The following is an 18,323-nucleotide window of genomic DNA, read 5'->3' on the forward strand; positions in this document are numbered from 1 at the left end:
TAAAAAATTCACAAACAGAAACAAAACACAATTGATGTGAATACATAACTTCAAATGCTGTATTAAACCAATGAAAAAAGAAAGTATAATAAGGTCTTTAGTTATTCAGTTTAAGATAGGATATAAGATTAAGCAGTTGAAACAATAATATAAAAATATTTAAACTATAGGAGACATAGTGGTCTCGATAAATAAAGCTCCTTTAGGACCAATGTAGTCATCAACATGTTGTAGGTACTCAAAAGATTCGTTGGAAAGGTCAACTTCTACAATATCACCCCAGATGCTTGTTATGAGCCACTTGTTGTCTTGAATTATATTATTCCTTCGACGCCTTTCAAGATAATGAACAACATGAGGCGTATCGAAAGACAACACCTTTACCCAAGCATCATCTTCAAATTTGAACAAATCAGCATATAGGTTTTCAGAACGTCCAACAACAATGACGTGCAGCTTCATTTCTATGCTCAAAAAATGTCCTTGCCAAGGATTCAAATCCAAAACTTCGGGAAAAGGAATTGTGCTGAAAGTTTCGGAGACAACGTCGAAAGCTACCATGTGTCTCTCACCTGGTGGAAACCAATAATTGGAAACCATAAAATAAATGCTTCTACCAGAATAAATTCCGGGAGACCATGAATAATATGTTGAAGCATAATTAGTGACGTTAAATGAATTTATCTTTCTCCATGACTCACGGCGACGTGAGTAAACTCGTGCAGAAAGAACATTACGGTAACGTTTGATGTGGAGAACTTTGAGATCGTTCGAGTCGTCAAAGTACATTCCACCGGTAGAAGCGTCTCGCTCAAAATTACGATCAAAGTAGTCATCGGCCAAAATTTTGTAGCGCCTTGTTGTTGGATTCCAAATAATGAGCTCAGAAAACATCCTTTCATTGCAAATTAAGATCAGACCTTTAAAGGACGCTAAAACACGTAAGTATGAAGGATGGACGTTAGATGGAGAAATTATAGTTTTGCTTGTATCGGCTTGCAAATTACCCCCAACTATGTTGTCAACAATAATTGTGTTGTCTTTTAAGGAAAGAAGCTTCTTTTGTAGCGAAGTTATAATTCGCCTAGAATGCGTAATCTCAAAATTGTTATTTGATAGTTCATCACGAAAAAATTTAGATAGACACTTGAAACGGCCTATAGCTTTTGCAGGCAGCCTCATGAAAATCTCGTCCACAATCAATTCAGAACCAAGCTTCTCCATTTTATGATAAAATTTTGCTACAATAAAAGATATAAGAAATAAAAAAAACTTTATGTATACATTAAAAAAAACTATCTGTTATTTCTTGCTATAATTACACAATAAATTTTTAATTCAAAAACCTATTATGTATGAGAATAAAAAAAAATTAAATATAATACAAAAATCACGTAAGCATGTTTGTACCTGTGTATTACAACATAGAAGAACATTAATTAAAAATCTATAAAATAGTATGAAAATATATAATAACGGAAATTTAAGTTGTTAAGTTAAACAATAAATAAATTTATACTAATGTTATTAGTTCAATGGAAGAATAACAACAAAAACAAATTGTAATTGTAATACACATTAAAATTTATATATGCTTATACAACAAAATTTTATAATATTCACTTAGTATGTGTTACATTAAACGAAATTAACTACAAACGGAGACAATTGCATGGTATAAAAATATAAAGCTAAAAGATTCAAAAATATCCAGTAACTATTATTTCTCTTAAACTTATTATGTATAAAAATAATCGGAATTAAGTATATCCGGAACCAATTGCATAGAATATAAAAAAAATCAATAAGTTACTGAATTATAAAAAATATTATTCCACATACGCATTAAACTTAATAATTCCGTATAACAATTTAAATTGTATTCTCGAAATAAGAGGTAGACTGAATACTAATACTAATAAGAGTACATGATCATGTAACGTTTACTCTAAAAAAAACATTCTTATAAATAAATAAAACAACAGTTGAAAAGAAGTCAAAGAATTTAGGTTGATATTAACGGACAATGGATGAATGATAAAATACATAATAGCATTACCTTTGATCGTGTAGAATGGATTGACAAAAACTCTTAATGTTAGATGTGAATGAAACACAATGAAAGAAAGGTATTTATAATAGAGGGTGGCTTTGAAATTTTATCAATCAATTTTAAATTTCAAAATTTGGTAATGAAAATTTACTAAAATACTCGAATCAAGGTTAAATAATTTCTTTGATTTAGCAGTTCCCAAAAATAATGTAAACGTTAATTTATGGAAATAAGAAAAATTAGTTGTTCAAATTTAAAAGCTAAACGTATTGTGTAAACTTTGACAGCATATTAATATCTAAATTTGTAAAGATATTTGTCATCTAATTTAAAAACTAAAAATATGTATTGCATATCGATTGCTAAATATAAACGAAATCAAACAATTTAAAATAATTATTACAATATTTTGTTTAAATTTACAAAGTAAACACGTTATTCTTTTTTGTTTTTTTTTTAAATTCGATATGTCTGTTTTAATAAAGATATTAAATTGAAAATTATATTTGTTTGTGTAAACAAATATTAATGTCTCTATAGCTATCAAATAAAAAAATGTATCGGAATAACTTGTTTCAGAACTATGGTTGTAAACTATGTTGTAAAGTTATTAGGTATATTGTATGTAAAATCATAAATGTTTACATTGCTTATATTTATGCATATACTTATAATGTCTTTATATAAGTAATGAAACATTTAGAAAGAAATAATATGAACTGGATATATTAAATTCATTTAAAAAATCGATTGACATTAATTAATAAGTTTAACAAACATGGATTCCTATGATTATTGCAAGTTAATGTTTACGTTCATAAGTAACATTCATGTTAATACTATACATTATTACTTGCATAAGAAAACCCAATAACGCTACATACAAACAAAATGGTTTAATCAAGTTCTTGACAATTAGATTTAAAAGATCAAAGAGTAACATACAAACAAAAACGATAATGCTAAAGTAGTGGTTCAAATACACAAAAGTTAACAAACCAACAAAAGTTTAGTTCATGTCAACTTCCACTTAACTTGGAAATACAAATATCAAAAGTTTTACTAACCGGATCGGACGGTTTTCAGTATTATGGTGTTTTTCGAAGTAACAAAGGTGAAATCAAGCATCATACCATCAATCAAGTTGTTGTCATCCATGAATTTTTGCCAGTTTTCAACAGAATAACGCTTCGCAGTTCCGTTTTTTTCAATCTTGGCAGTGTAAACAACAACCTCACCTTCCAAATTCTGAACATTCAATGAATGTCTCTTCTTCTTGAACCCAGCTCGATTAGCAACTTCGACGGGTAGACGCTGCATTAACAACAGACATTGCTTATCAACATACGTTAAAAATAAACAATATTTAAAATTAATTATTAACTGCCAAAATGTATATCAGATTTTAATATACTACAAATCATACCAGCCTATATTCTCCTTTCCGAGTAAAGTCGAAAAATTCCGACTCCGTGTTAACATTCCTCGTTTGTACCTTCTTCGGCGGGCTAGACTTCTTCACTTGTTTGATCTTTTTATCCTGATAGATGTTAAAAAAAAGTATACTAAATAGTTATTATCGTAAAAAAATTAAAACAGTATCATACACAAAATGAGCGTTTTCAAATACACGGTCGTACTTAACACGGATACATACCTTGAAAGTGCAGTGAACAACATCTTCTCTCGTTTTCGTTGGTTTGAAAAGTTCTTTCTTAATCATGATACCTTTTCCTTTATGAATGTCAGGTAGCTTCGTCGATACACATATCAATCATCAAACAATAAAAAAAAATTATTATAAATATATAACTTTATCATATAACATCCTTAATTTCATTATGAAGTGTAAACATTATAAATACTAATATCAAATACAACATTACCTTTTTATCTGTTTTTAGTTCATGTCGGATGATGTCGCCAGAATGTGTACCATATGCCTATAACAAAAACATCGTTGTAACTTCAGAAATATTATTTAATAAAGTCAGGGGTATATAACAAAAAAAATAAATAAATAAATACCTTGTCTAACTCATCAACAAATTGACCATGACTTATTTCAACAACCTCATCATCATCAACTGAATCAACTTCGTCAACCAAACCAACAGGAATACAATCACGATAAACTGATAATTGAAAGGAAACATTATCAATCTTATTAAAAATCAATAAATCTTCATCAACGATTTTAAGCCTTTCGCAAAGAGTAGGCCATCCGTCCGTGAATGCATAGCAGTTATGTATTTTAGCAGATTCCACAGACCATCGATTACCAGCAGCTAGTATTTCATAAGTGCCGTTTAGATTTTCTTTTTCAAAAAACTTTTTAATAAAAGCATCTGGAATTACCTGTATTAAATGAAACTAAAATAAATAACTTCCCGCGAATGTTGATTCATTATAGTAAACAAAACTAATAATATAATGTAACATAAATATATACTAAATAACATGTATACAGTTAGATTAATAGTGTGCAAAAGTAAATAAAGATACATACAGTTAAGCCCAATTGTGTGTATCGCTGATATGTGAAATACGATTGACCGCATACACCGTCAATAAAAAACTTCAGTTCAAAAACATCATGTAGGGTCGACTTGAAAACCAAGAGTGAATCCTTTTGCAATTGAAGGCCTTTAACAACTGCTGCCCAACCATCAGCCAAAGCCGGTCTAGAGTCTAATGTTTTCATAATTACGGTCCAAGACTTACCAGATTCATGAACGATTTTGAGATGAATACGTGGCCATGGACGACCCCAATGTTTATAAACATAACTGAGAGGTAACTCCTGATCACAAAGATAATACTATTAAGTATATATAATGAACTTAAATAAATATTATATGAATTTGGGTACAAAACATCATACTATTCATTAAAATGTAATTAATCATACCAGCTTTAAAGAGTTTGAATCTTCTAGGATCTTGACAAACGAAACATTCATGAATTCACCTGAATTTTGAAGATATATATATTTTTTGTTACATCTTAACATATAAAGTTGAATTCATTAAAAAAACAAAATGTATCAGGTTAACAAAACATACATTTTCTTTCTTATTACATTCAATCCGATAACTAATTTGTAACAATCAGAAATCTATTGTTCCTAATAAAGGTTCTATGAGATTCTAACTGAATGACTACAAATCAAATAATCAATGTAAATAATGTCTAAAATACGGTTGGTATGTAAACAAAATTTGAACAAAAGATAACTACAAACACTTAATTTCGGACAAATAAAGACTGAATCTTACAAAGACAAAACTATAATGATTTTGAAATCTAATGTTCTAATAACTGTATCTATGAAATTATAAGTGAATGTATATAATGAAGAAATCATAACAAATCACAACTACGAACAATAAACCCCAAACAATTAAAGATTCAACCCTAAAAAAACAACACTACAACCGGTTTAGATATAAAATAGCTAAAATTATATATCATCAATCAACGATTCAAACGATTAAGTAACAAAATAAAAGAAAAATCGCGGTGAAGTGGAATGTTATTACCTTTAGATGAGGAATCCATCTAAGACAACTCCGACGGAAAGCTTAAGATCGGTGAAAATGGAGAGTATCGGAGCCCTAGTTTCCGTCGCCGGTGAAGTGACTGGTCATGAGAATTTGAGACATGCTATGATGGTATAGGTTGGTATGTAATGATGGACTATTCTCTTGAAGCAACCGTCATTTAATATTTTACACAATCAACCCAGAAAGTTTTAAAAATTACATTAATAATGGATTTCTATTTAACTTACAACAACATGTTTTTATCTTTGTATGTTACAAATTACAAACTATGTATATAAATATTAATGGTTTTATTGGCTAAAACATCATTACCTAACAAATGAATTAGTAAAAATAAAATCTAATTTACATTCTAAAGTTAGATGTTTACGTTTACTTAAATAAATATGGTTGTTAATTACAAATAAAAATACGCCAAAAATAATGAACTTGACTTAGATAGATGTATAAATAAATTTGAATTCTAATTAAAAACATTAATATATTCAAATTTGTGATTACAGAGATCGACTTGCCTTTTTTAAATACAAATCGAAATTGTTTTTTATAATGCAAAACATAAACAATTATATAAAGGATATACTTTGCATATTCAGTCATATGTTTTGAAGTTTATAAACAATGGTTTATATTCCTTTCGATATTATACTCTTTGAAATCTTGATTAGGCTCAATGTAAGATACATTTGTCAAAACAAATGTGTGTGCAAATAGTGGAATGAAGGGCTAACATCATGGCCGTTTGAATGGTTACACGTCAACTACGCTAACGAATGTCTGGTATTATATTATAGTTGTTTTTTTTCTAATTTTCAAAATTTAAATTAAATGTATGAAAATTGTTGGATTTTTAATTGAAATTTATTTGCCAATTATACACACAGGAAAGTTTTTGGGAGGATTGCCTATCGTTAAATGGAGAACATTATAAAGATTTTTTTACTTCTGAATCGAAACGGAAGAAAATAGAAGAATATGAGGCAATTGAAGAAGATAAAACGATTGGGGAAAAAAAGAATTAGTATTTTCGAACATTAGCGTTCTGGCTTTTTTGTTTGTTATAATAAGTGTTTCCTATGTTTGAATAATATTATTAGTTCTAATTTTGAATGGATTAAAAATAAAATTGCGGTATGCAAGTCAATGGGTTTTGATTGATAATAATACATACAACTAATACAAAATATATATAATAAGAATAAATAACATTGCAAAACAAAAAAATAAAATAAACATTGTGCTTGAATATATGAAACAAATATTACGATTGATAAATTATTCATTAATCCTTAAAAATGATCAATAATAGAAATATTCAAAACATGTAAAGACAACGTACACCCATGCAGGTTCTCAAATGTCAAAAGGATCTGGAAACATGCCTTGTTCCAATAGTTCATCCTAAAACATATATGATAAATAAATTTAACAATAGGTATGAAGAATGTTAACGAAATACTAATATTGTAATCATTGAAATTATGTAACAAATTTATTATCTTACCACTCTACTACTAACGCGATTGGTGTGTCTCTGTAAAAACTCAAAACTTGAAAGATCTTCATACCATTTCTTGCATATGCTTCTAAACCGACATATTGATTTCATAGGAAGCCTAACAAAAATTTCCATCATGACAACATCAAACGGAATTTGTTCCATTATATGGAATACCTAGAAAAATAAAAACGTATAATAAAACATATATTACGTTAGTTTGTATATTCAACATGAAAATATATTTTGTATAAATTACAAATTTTGGATAATACCTGGTTGAAGAAACAAATGAATAGCTTAAAACTGCATATATAATACATATGTATGTTGTAATTTATATTCATATAGAATGATTTTATAAATAGAAAATGATGTTATTAAGGTAAATTTAAATCCATTTTGGTAAAACTGATTGGGTTTATATTATTGTAATCGAATACTTTTGTAAATGTAACCAATAATCATAAATTAATACATTTACCCATATTATCTCTAACTATACTTTCAGTGTATATTTCAATAATTAAAATGTCTTATTTTTAAAATGGCTAATTGTAACTTTATATTACATAATCAGAAAAAATCATTGTAACTAATACTATGTGTTTGTGCGTATTCGATATAAATTATAGATTTTAATTTAAGAAACTTTTCGTAAATTTAAAAAAAATTAAACATAGAATTGTATATCTTTTTATATTTTAACTAAATATCGTGATTAGTAGTTAGTATATTAAGATAGTGTATTAATTAGTTGAAAATAGAATTATAACTGGAATGATATATAACATTATTTTTTATCAACATATTTTAAGTAATATGGAAACGTAACAATTATAATAAAACAAACGAATATACGAAAGGTAAGTTGTGCTAATTAATGAATTCGGACAATTAATTTAAAAAACAATAAAATTAACAATTTTATAAACTATATATAATAAAAGTCTATTAGTTATTAACTACTATAAATAACAATTATTATAATTACAGACCTTTTTTTTAAATCATGTTAAAAGTTTAAACGATTGCGATAAAATTGTGTTTACAATGCTTTTCGATGAAATTAATAACGTAAATAAACAGCAAACAAATGTCAAATCAATACCGGATGTAAAAAATAATATATATATATATATATATATATTAAAATTTAATATCTAGCATATGAAAGGCAGATAACTTGAAGTTTATGTCATAAACTGTAACAGCTTTCATATCTAGTGAGTACGCCTAACGAAGGGTACAACCAGATCAACACTCAACACCTGCTCGTTTTCATCAAAAGAATAGTGAACCCTGTCACGGACATTAATTCTAGCAGCTTTCATAAACTTCTTCCAACTGGTAAATGCGTATCGTCAACCTCCGTCGGATTTTCTTTCACGTCTGGTACCGTTGGTAATTTCATGTGGCGGATCCAAATGCATAAGCCTAACGGTGATATCTTTTAAACCTTCATCAAGTCTAGCCATCCGTGAAACAGGATCAGGAATCCTCTGTATTGTCGTAAAAATAACATTATTAATACATATGAACCTAAACCAACAATGTTTATTAATAAACAACAAACAGTAAGAAATGTATTTTAGCAGTTTAACAAAATAATATTAGAACTTACAAAATAACGATCACCAGCCGTACGAATAAAACGACGAACACCCCCATGTATTTGTTCATTGACTTCATTTTCAGCATCGATAGGTACAACATCACCCTTAAAATTAAATATATAAAATGTATTACATTAACATATATAAAGCATGCAATTAAGTAATAAAAAGTAACTTACTTCGTCGACATCCACATCAGGAAACTTCATCTCAACACAGTTTTTCCCAAAAATTTTTAAATAGAAAAAATTACCAAACCCTTTCGTAAATAACAAAAGACAGTCGTCCGTCAACTGTAACTGACTAACAATTACATCAAAGCCAACTGTAAACCCGACTTTACCATCAGACGTTTCAATCGCAACGTCATAAGTTTTGTTGTCTACTATTACCGTAGATATTACATCATTTGAAGAATAATCATAAACTTTTGGCAAGATACATTCAGGAATAGCCTGTGGGAATGATAAAAAAAGGAAAAAAAAGTGTATTTAATAATAGTGACGTAATACATCAATATATATCAAAAAAATAAAAATACTTTATCTTACGTAAAAATGAGATGATGGAGGAAGCATATAAGTCCAGAAACAGCCACGACTAACCCCATCAACAAAATATGTTAATTTAAAGGTAGTAGGTTCTACAGGATTAAATACTACCAAACAACCTCTGGTTAGGCGTAGATGTTCTACAACTTTGGACCAACCGTGAAAAAAGAATAACTTTCTTTTAGCAGCGCTTAAAGAAACATTAAATAACCGGCCATCTTCAGTTTCTATCGTGACATTTGTAGGGCCTTGGTCTACACCCCATAGTTTGCACGCGGCGTCGTCCGGAATAGACTAAAAAAACAAACAAATACAAAATTAATTATTAGTATAATAAGAATATATAAGCAATACAATAATATTAAAGTGTATCTAATAATGATAAAAAACAAAATAATAAATATAAATTATAAAGTAAGTTATCAAAATACCAAAATAACTTCGTCAGCTACATTCATTAGCCTACAGAAGCAGTATCCTATGAAACTGAATTTAAAATTACAACATTGAAAAAGAGTAATAAGTAAATGTTAGTGTGAGAAAAATAAACAAATTTGAAAAAACATACAAAGATAATACAAATTACATGTTACATAAAGTAACAAAATTCAAAATAAATACCTTGATGACCCTTCAGCCATAAGAAATACCTACAAAAGTACGTTACATAAACAAAACGTATCTATTGAGTCGTTAAAAAAGATATTACTAACAACATAAATAATATGTCAACATCATCTTATAATATAAAATAGATATGTAATAGTTTCTTCATGATACGTCATGTTTATAACATAATTGAAAAAAAAAAAGGAAACATATGATATAACATTATAATACATCGAAAAAAATTAATCAAACCAAGTAATTTACAAAAACAGTTAACAAATTTTAACACTCTTTAAAATATACAATAATGGTATACGGTTATGAAATACATATGCCGTTTGATCAAAATTAAATAACAATACGATTTAATTAAGAATTATATTACATCAATTGTAAAAAAACTTAATAAATATATTTATGACAAACGGATTAAGATTTTCATAAAAATTACAGTCAATAAATAAAAATTACAAAAGAAAATAAAAATAAAAAAATAATATATGAACGGTTATCGGATTTAGGGATTTGCATATACGACATATAATTTAACAACAACATATTATGAAGACAAAAAAATTAAGAACTCTTAGCAAAACTTACAGATTTATGATTAAGTAAACATAAAGATTTATTGATTTTTAAAGAAAATAAAAAATAATTTCAATAAAATAAAAAACAGATGAATACAGATGGAATTTAAAAAAAAAACAACTTACAGATTTTTAGATCGATATGTGAAATTCATAACTCAATTGAAAAAAAAAGAAAATGTAGATGAACACGGTTAGGAATGTAAAACCATGTATATATGTAGCTCCATTGAAGTAATGAATTGTTATATGGAAACCGAGTGTTTTATTGGAATATGATTGGAATGAAGTTGAAAAGATTATTGGAACAATAACTGAAAATATAGTAAGCAAATATTTTTTCGAATATAACATCAACATAATTGTAGAAACAGTGACTAAATAAAGAAACGGACTTTAAATTATTATTTCGAAAATTAAATAAATATTCGTTAGAATGTTTATATACAAAAATTACATTTTTCTATAATTAGATTCAAAACATTAATATAATAATTTCCATATTGAAAGCATATTTTGTATTGAAATATATATCTAATTTGTATAATCAATTTTATACGAATTTTTTTAAAAAAATTTCCATATTTATTGTTTATGCTTAACATTTTATTACAATCTATTATCTGTATTAATAAACTTCAAAAAGATATAATTTTTTTTATTATAAGATTTGTAATTTTATTAGGATGGATCTTAATCGACGATGGTATTTGTTAATAAGGAATAACGTCACGACAATGAATGTTAAAATACGTAATTTAAAGTACACGTTCATTGGATATAATAAAATGTGAAACATAATAAAAACTCTTTTATTATTAAATTAACGAAATGATAAAATTTGGGATACTTGAAACAAATTAGATAGTTGGAGTAACAAAAGATGAAACAGTATCAAATAAATTCCTAATTTTTAATCGGAAGGCGAAACAATTGTCTCCAAAAATAATGCGCCTTTCGGTCCGTTGTAGCTGTCAACATGTTGGATGTAGTTAAAAGAATCATTGCAAAGTAGAACTTCAACAGTATCTCCACAAATACTGGTTATCAACCACTTGTTGTCTTGAATTAAATTTGTCCTTTGCTGAGGGTCCAAATGTTGAACTATGCGAGCCTTATTGAAAGAAAAGACCTTGATCCAATCATCATGTTCAAATTTGAACAAATCTGCAATTAGTTCACCAGCATATTGAACGACAATGACATGGAGCTTGTTAGAAATTGTTAGAAAATGTACTTGGCAAGGATTGCCTTCAATACGCTCCGGAAAACGAAGTAAACTGAAAGATTCAGAGATAACATCGAAAGCAACTATGTTCCTTTCACCAGGTGGAATCCAGTAATTGGAAACAATGAAATATATTGTTTTCCCGGAATACACTCCAGAAGACCATGAATAAAAGTTTGAAGCAAATTGACTTCCGTTCAAGAAGTTTAATTTTCTCCATGAGTCATGACGTGGTGAATATACACGAGCAGTAACTACGTCCCAGTAACAATTAATATGAAGCACTTTTAGGTCGTTGTCCTCGTCTAAGTACATTCCACCCGTATCGTTATGTCGACCAAAATAACGAATAAAGTAGTCGTCCGATATTAACTTAAAACGTCGCGTCGTTGGGTTCCAAAGGACCAGGTCATTACTTTCATTGTGAATCCTTTTAATGGAAACTAAAATCAGACCATTAAAAGAACATATAATGCTTAAAGAGGATGGATGAACTTCCAAAGGGAAATTTACGGTTTTGATAGTATCGTCGCGTAAGTCGCCAGACACTATGTCGTCAACGACTATGGAATTTTCTTTCAAGGAAAGCAGCTTATATTTTGTTGAATTTCCAACTCGCAGAGTATGGATGAAAACAAACTTTGGTGTCGATAATTCATAACACCAGTGTTTAGAAACACATTTGAAACGACAAACTGCCTTTGCGGGTAGTCTCGTTAAGATCTCTTCAAATATCATGTCATCCCCAATATGATCCATGAGAACCAATAATCTGAAAGAACAACTAAAATAAAACGACTGTATAAAAAGTTATTGTATAAAAATTTGATATTTAACAATGGAAGATTAAACAATTATATTACAGTTCAAAGTAACTAACCGTGTGAGTGGAGGTGTTATGTACACGAATTTCTGAATGAGAAAGAAGTACACGAGATATGGGCATTTATAGGACTTTCATCATATAGTGAATATCAATTTTGGAAACCTTAATTTTTTAATATATGATTTCAACAAATAATGCAAAACTTATGGAAGATTTATTTAGATCATCTAGACTTATGATTAATTAGTGTTTCGAAATTTAAAAGAACATATATTTTAAACTATTTTTTTGATTTTTTGTTATTTAATCAATTACATTAATCAAATAAGGGATAAATATTATTTAATGACTATTAAATTTCAAGTAACATGTTCTTTTAGAAACAAAGTTTAATATTTGTTACAATATGTGTATTATAAATTGTAAAAGATTATTCTTTAAAAAAAAATAAAAAAAAGGCAGGGAAGGAAATAATCTTTTTTTAATTTTGTAAAAGTATATTACAGTTCAAATACATTGAAAAGTTAATATCATAACTATACAATGTAGATGTAGATTATAAATATGTCAATAATAACATCAAATAACATTTGCAGTTTATGATATCATTGACTCTTTAAAAAAGTATATAAATATAAGTTTATACAATGCCATGTAACATAAAATAGAAACGGGTGACTTTTATTTTACAATCGGTTGGAATAGATGATCGAATATTAAGACCAATAAGATGTGATTTCGGAACATTAGACGAAAAAATGATGTTAGTCAAATTCGTTGATCTCAAAAAGTTTATTGTGAATTATATTAAATAGTTTTAAACAACTAATTGTGTAAAATGAAATTTTATGTAACAAAGTAAATTAATTATTCTCGTTATGTAAAAATAATTTAATCCATAAAACTATTCAATATACATGTAAAAAAATAAAAAAAAAAGTTTGAATTGATGCAATAAAGAATACGCAACATAAAAAAAATTAAAGCAATGAAATCATCTTTTAATACCACGATAATAAACGAAATATGCATAAGAAACCAAACATCAAGTACTGAAATAAATGTTACGAAATAAACAAACCAAAATAAAACTTCTCAAATTGTTCGAAAAAACTGAAATGACTGTTAAATGTTATTACTAATCTTCCAGCTTTGCTTTCATCTTCAAACCTTCATTGTTCTCACAGTCACCCTGACGCGGTTTAGTTGAAGACTGAGAAGAACAAAGATCCACATCATAAACCGCCTCCAAATTGCGCTTCAGCTCATTGTCCAGCATCTTTGAAGAACAACTAATATGAGCTCCAGATGGTGTAGTAAAGATGCTGTTGTTCAAATTGGACATTGGAGTGTCTTCATCAACGACACGGGAAACAGAATCCTGTACAAAAAATTAAAAAGGTAAAATATATAAATGGACATAAATGTTGAATACAAAAAAACAATAGAGGTTTAATGAAATAAAAAAGTTGCTTAACAAACCTGGATGTTAACGTTAACAGTTGGAGTTGGATCAGAAGCATGAGGACCTAAAGGTTCATCATCAGCAGCCTGTATGCATTTCATAAACAACAATACGTATTCATAAGTGCTACAAAAGATTACTATAACAAACAATTTAAGTTAACGTGTAGGGTACATATAGAACCTGGTAAACATCAAAATGAACATCAAGATCTTTGATGATAGAAGGATTTTCGGTCAACTTCGAAACAGAGTAGCCATCTAACTTCTTATTTATATTAAAGGAACCTATGGCTATCTTAAACGCAAACCTCCTGTTTATCAATGCCTTCAGCTCACTCGGAAAATTGCCTTCGCTTGCTAACTGTTACAAATGAGTTAATATATAAGTTAGATACGTAATGAAAAGTAAGAAAATATATATACGTATAAAGAAATTAACATTTAGGAGTTTAACAACTTATATTTGGATACCATAAATTACCTCCATGTTATTATCCAAAAGTTGATTTGCGTTAACATTTAGGAGTTTAACAACCTCACGTTCAAACAAAGTCAAAGTAACAATCCCGGTACAATCCTGAACACGAATAAGCAGTTTTATCCTAAAAAATTAACAAAATAAGATGGTGTTAATATTCAATATGTTTTATAATATAGCAACAACTGAATCAAGTAATTTCACCTGGGAACAGAGACAACTGTCCTTTTATTGCACCGATCAGTTTGGCATTCCAAGACAGTTACTTCATCATATCCTTCGCTACCATCTTCCTTGGCCTTGGAAATAGTGTTGGTAAAAACCTTTTTGTTGCAAGTTTTACATGCATTGTAAAACCATGAGTCTTCTGAAGCAAAGCTTTTAATTGTTCCAAGTATAATAACAAACTTTTCCTGCATACATATTTGTATTTAAGTGAATTACAGGAATTTTCAAAAATTAAGGGTATATCAATAAAATACTATTAAACGTAATATTACTTCTGATATTCCGGTTAACGCTCCAATTGTACTGAAGGAAATATCAGAAAGATACTCCTCAGCCATTGACTTCATAACAGGGGAACTCAAACCAGAGTAACCGGAAGACGTTGACGTATTCATCTGAGCAAGGAAACTGTACAGAAATAATGCCATTTTTTAGACTAATATGTACATAAAGTAGACTATAAAACAAAAACGTAATAACATTACGTACCTTCTTTTAAATTCCAAAATCTCAGGAATTTCAGTGTTTATGAACACTCGAGTTACAGTATACAAATTGGATACGAACAAATTTCCTGTACAGTTATATGAAAGTATAAAAAAACATATAGTTCAACAATTTAATATGAAGTTTTTTTTAAATTGACAAACCAATATAAAACAATACCTCCCCAAAAACGGTACTTGCCAAACTGAACAACCACAACAACATTTTTTTCATCCTTATGTTCTCTTTGAAATTCAATAATCTGATCAGCATAAACCCCCCACAGAGTAACGTAAATCTGCTGGTGTCTACAACAAACAGTTTATAGAGTTTGGTTAGAAGGTGTAAACAAAAAAAGTATTTAATAAAGCGAATTAAATTTATGTATATAGTAGACGGTACTGCAAATCCTCCAGAATAAAGGTAGCCTTCTTCTCATCTTTCCCGTTATTATTTTCAGTCTTCTCCTCTGACGGAAGATACTTCACAACAAAACCGATAACGTCTACATAATGTACAAACATAACTATAATTAGAACAATGTCAAATATAAAAAAGATTTAATAGTAATTATGCGATAAAACATTTTCTTAAAACGTACCAATAGGGCTTTTGAATGACTTGCCGTCATTATCAGGGTCTTCAACAACTGACTCAAATGGAGAAAAATCAAATCCCCATTCAGCACCAACAGGTTCGGCAGATTGCTCGACAATGGTGTTCTCATTTAGATTTATCTTGAACGAACTATGAACGTATTTCACTTTCTGACGGTTTTCTCCAAGAGAAGGATTACGAATAGTTAAACACTCATTTTCTTTCAGCAAATGCTCGTAAGCAGTAGGCTTATACTCTGCTCGTTAAATCTGCAATGTGAGTCATTCTCTTTTTATTAACTGTTTTACAATACTCCAAATTATTTTCCAAAGTTATAATTACAGGGATTAAGTCTTTGTTGCCTAATCACAGATCCCATAGTCCATAATTTGAAACTAGCATCCTGATATATTATTCATACTTATCAAGATTTCAAACTTCCTTGCGAAAACCAATCCCTAGTCATCATTAATTTATTCATTTCCGCATACAATCTCGTTCATTCGTACATATTAAACATATCATACCTATTCATATGGAGGTACTTTTTCAATAATAGTGTAAAATTTTCATAAACTCATCCAATCTTTCTTTACAAACCTTCTAGACGTGTTACTTATTTCATTCATTCGCATACATAACTTCCCACACATACATCATTAAAACATGATAGTTGTCTTGAATTTCTTAGCTTCATAATCAACTTGAGGTGTTCCTAATGTTTAATGAATGCTAGAACTGAATTAAGGACCTTAGCCTAATAAACAAACAATTTCAGCATAAGCAGATAAGGGGGACCCGTCGCCGACGGCACATGGTGCGTCGCCGACGGGCTCGGGAAGGTCCCGTCGCTAAACATTGCCCGTAGACAGACAGTTAGCGCGTCAGGTGGAGGGGTGCCGTCGCCGACGGCATAAAGGCCGTCGCCGACGGCATAAAGGCCGTCGCCGACGGGCTCTCTGGTGTGGCAGACACTGTTTGACCAGAATTTTTGTTCCCGGGTCCTTTTTCCAACCAGAAATGGTCTCGGGCAGTCCCGAAACCTTCCCTAACATCCCATAACGTCCCAACCCAGGTTATAATAGTAATTTATCCATAACCCATTTCCGTTTTCATCTAAAAGCATAGCTCGAAATCCTTAAATCACTTACTTGCGTGGCGCTTAGAAACGAACACACTTTCACGAGAGCGTAGGTTTGAGGGATTCGAGCATCGTACCTTCATATATTAAATAATTTGCTAACCTTACTACCTTGGTGCAGTACTTGAACATGCAGCAACGAGTCGGTCCTCTTCGTCACCATCCATACCATGTTTCGTATTGACCTCGTTCATCCGTGTGACGAGCTTTCGCTTATGAACATTCTTTCACTGACCTAGATAGGTTTATCACACTATGATATCTGCCATACTCATTATAAAATTGGGGATTATCACATTTCATTCAAGTTCATTTAAACATGATGTTTATTACTTCTCTTTATTTACATATTACTACTTCCAAGATTATTTTTAAAGCACTAGTGTGTTAAGCTTATTCATAACGGGTCAATACATGACCATTTCTTAATATATATATATATATATATATATATATATATATATATATATATCATTCTCATTGTTTGACCCATTCTTGACGGGTAAACACATAATCATTATTTCGTAATTCTTTAACTCATTTGGTGTACTACACTACACATTTCCTTTCTTCTCTAGCACTCCCTTGGTTTGAAACCAAATTATTTCTCAGCTTCTGCAGTTTGACTTTTCAAGGTCAACTGCCACTTATTTCTTATTATATACATGCGTATCGAAGTACACGTTTGTACTCTTTTTCAATTCAAACATGCTTACGACCTCATAGCTTCACTGTTCTAGTGTTTTCTTGCAAATATTTACCCTTCCCGTTTTAAAGGTTAGTCATAATACTTATTTCGCTTACAACACCAACATTTTAGTTCCATTCGCTTATATACTTTCATTTCTTTTACGCACTCGAATATCTAATTAAATGGGTAATGACATATATTCTCATAATGAGATTCAAGCATACCACTTACGCCTCGGTAAAATCGAGTTAATTGTGTTCAACATAAATATCTCGTTCTATCCGTATAACGGGTTGAGCTTCATACATTTATTATTGCATTCACGACCACCCGTTCTAAACGGATGGTACCCTATCCTTACTCGACTTGTTCAACTTGAACCGGTCGATTTGCATAGCTTATCATAACCTTCTTTAGCATAACCAAATCCGCAAGGGATTTGCATCATTCGTATCTTTCATTCTTTGAATCCGTTTCGCGGATTCAAGCATTCCATTCACATCTTTCATCCTTGAATCCGTCTTGCGGACTCAAGCATTGCATTCATACATTGTCAATCCATACTTTCTTATGGACTCAATATTTCATTCTTATCACTTATACCTTTCACCCTTACATAGTACTCTCAACCTCCCGAGAGTCTTACTACCCATTTCACCCACACACCCAGCCGCTACCAAATCCTATCGGACATACCT

The 18,323-nt window shown here is 29.6% G+C and overlaps 1 long non-coding RNA gene across 1 annotated transcript; it reads right to left on the bottom strand.

Annotated features, from left to right (window-relative positions):
• Nucleotides 1-15,226: 15,226 nt before the first annotated feature.
• Nucleotides 15,227-15,675, bottom strand: LOC110922400. Its single transcript, XR_004859898.1, has 3 exons — nt 15,599-15,675; nt 15,377-15,504; nt 15,227-15,284 (listed from the first exon to the last, which is right to left on the bottom strand). It is a non-coding gene; the product is annotated as an uncharacterized LOC110922400 (long non-coding RNA).
• Nucleotides 15,676-18,323: the final 2,648 nt, after the last annotated feature.

Source organism: Helianthus annuus, chromosome 6 (genome assembly GCF_002127325.2).
Source record: "Helianthus annuus cultivar XRQ/B chromosome 6, HanXRQr2.0-SUNRISE, whole genome shotgun sequence".
NCBI classification, from domain to species: Eukaryota; Viridiplantae; Streptophyta; class Magnoliopsida; order Asterales; family Asteraceae; genus Helianthus; species Helianthus annuus.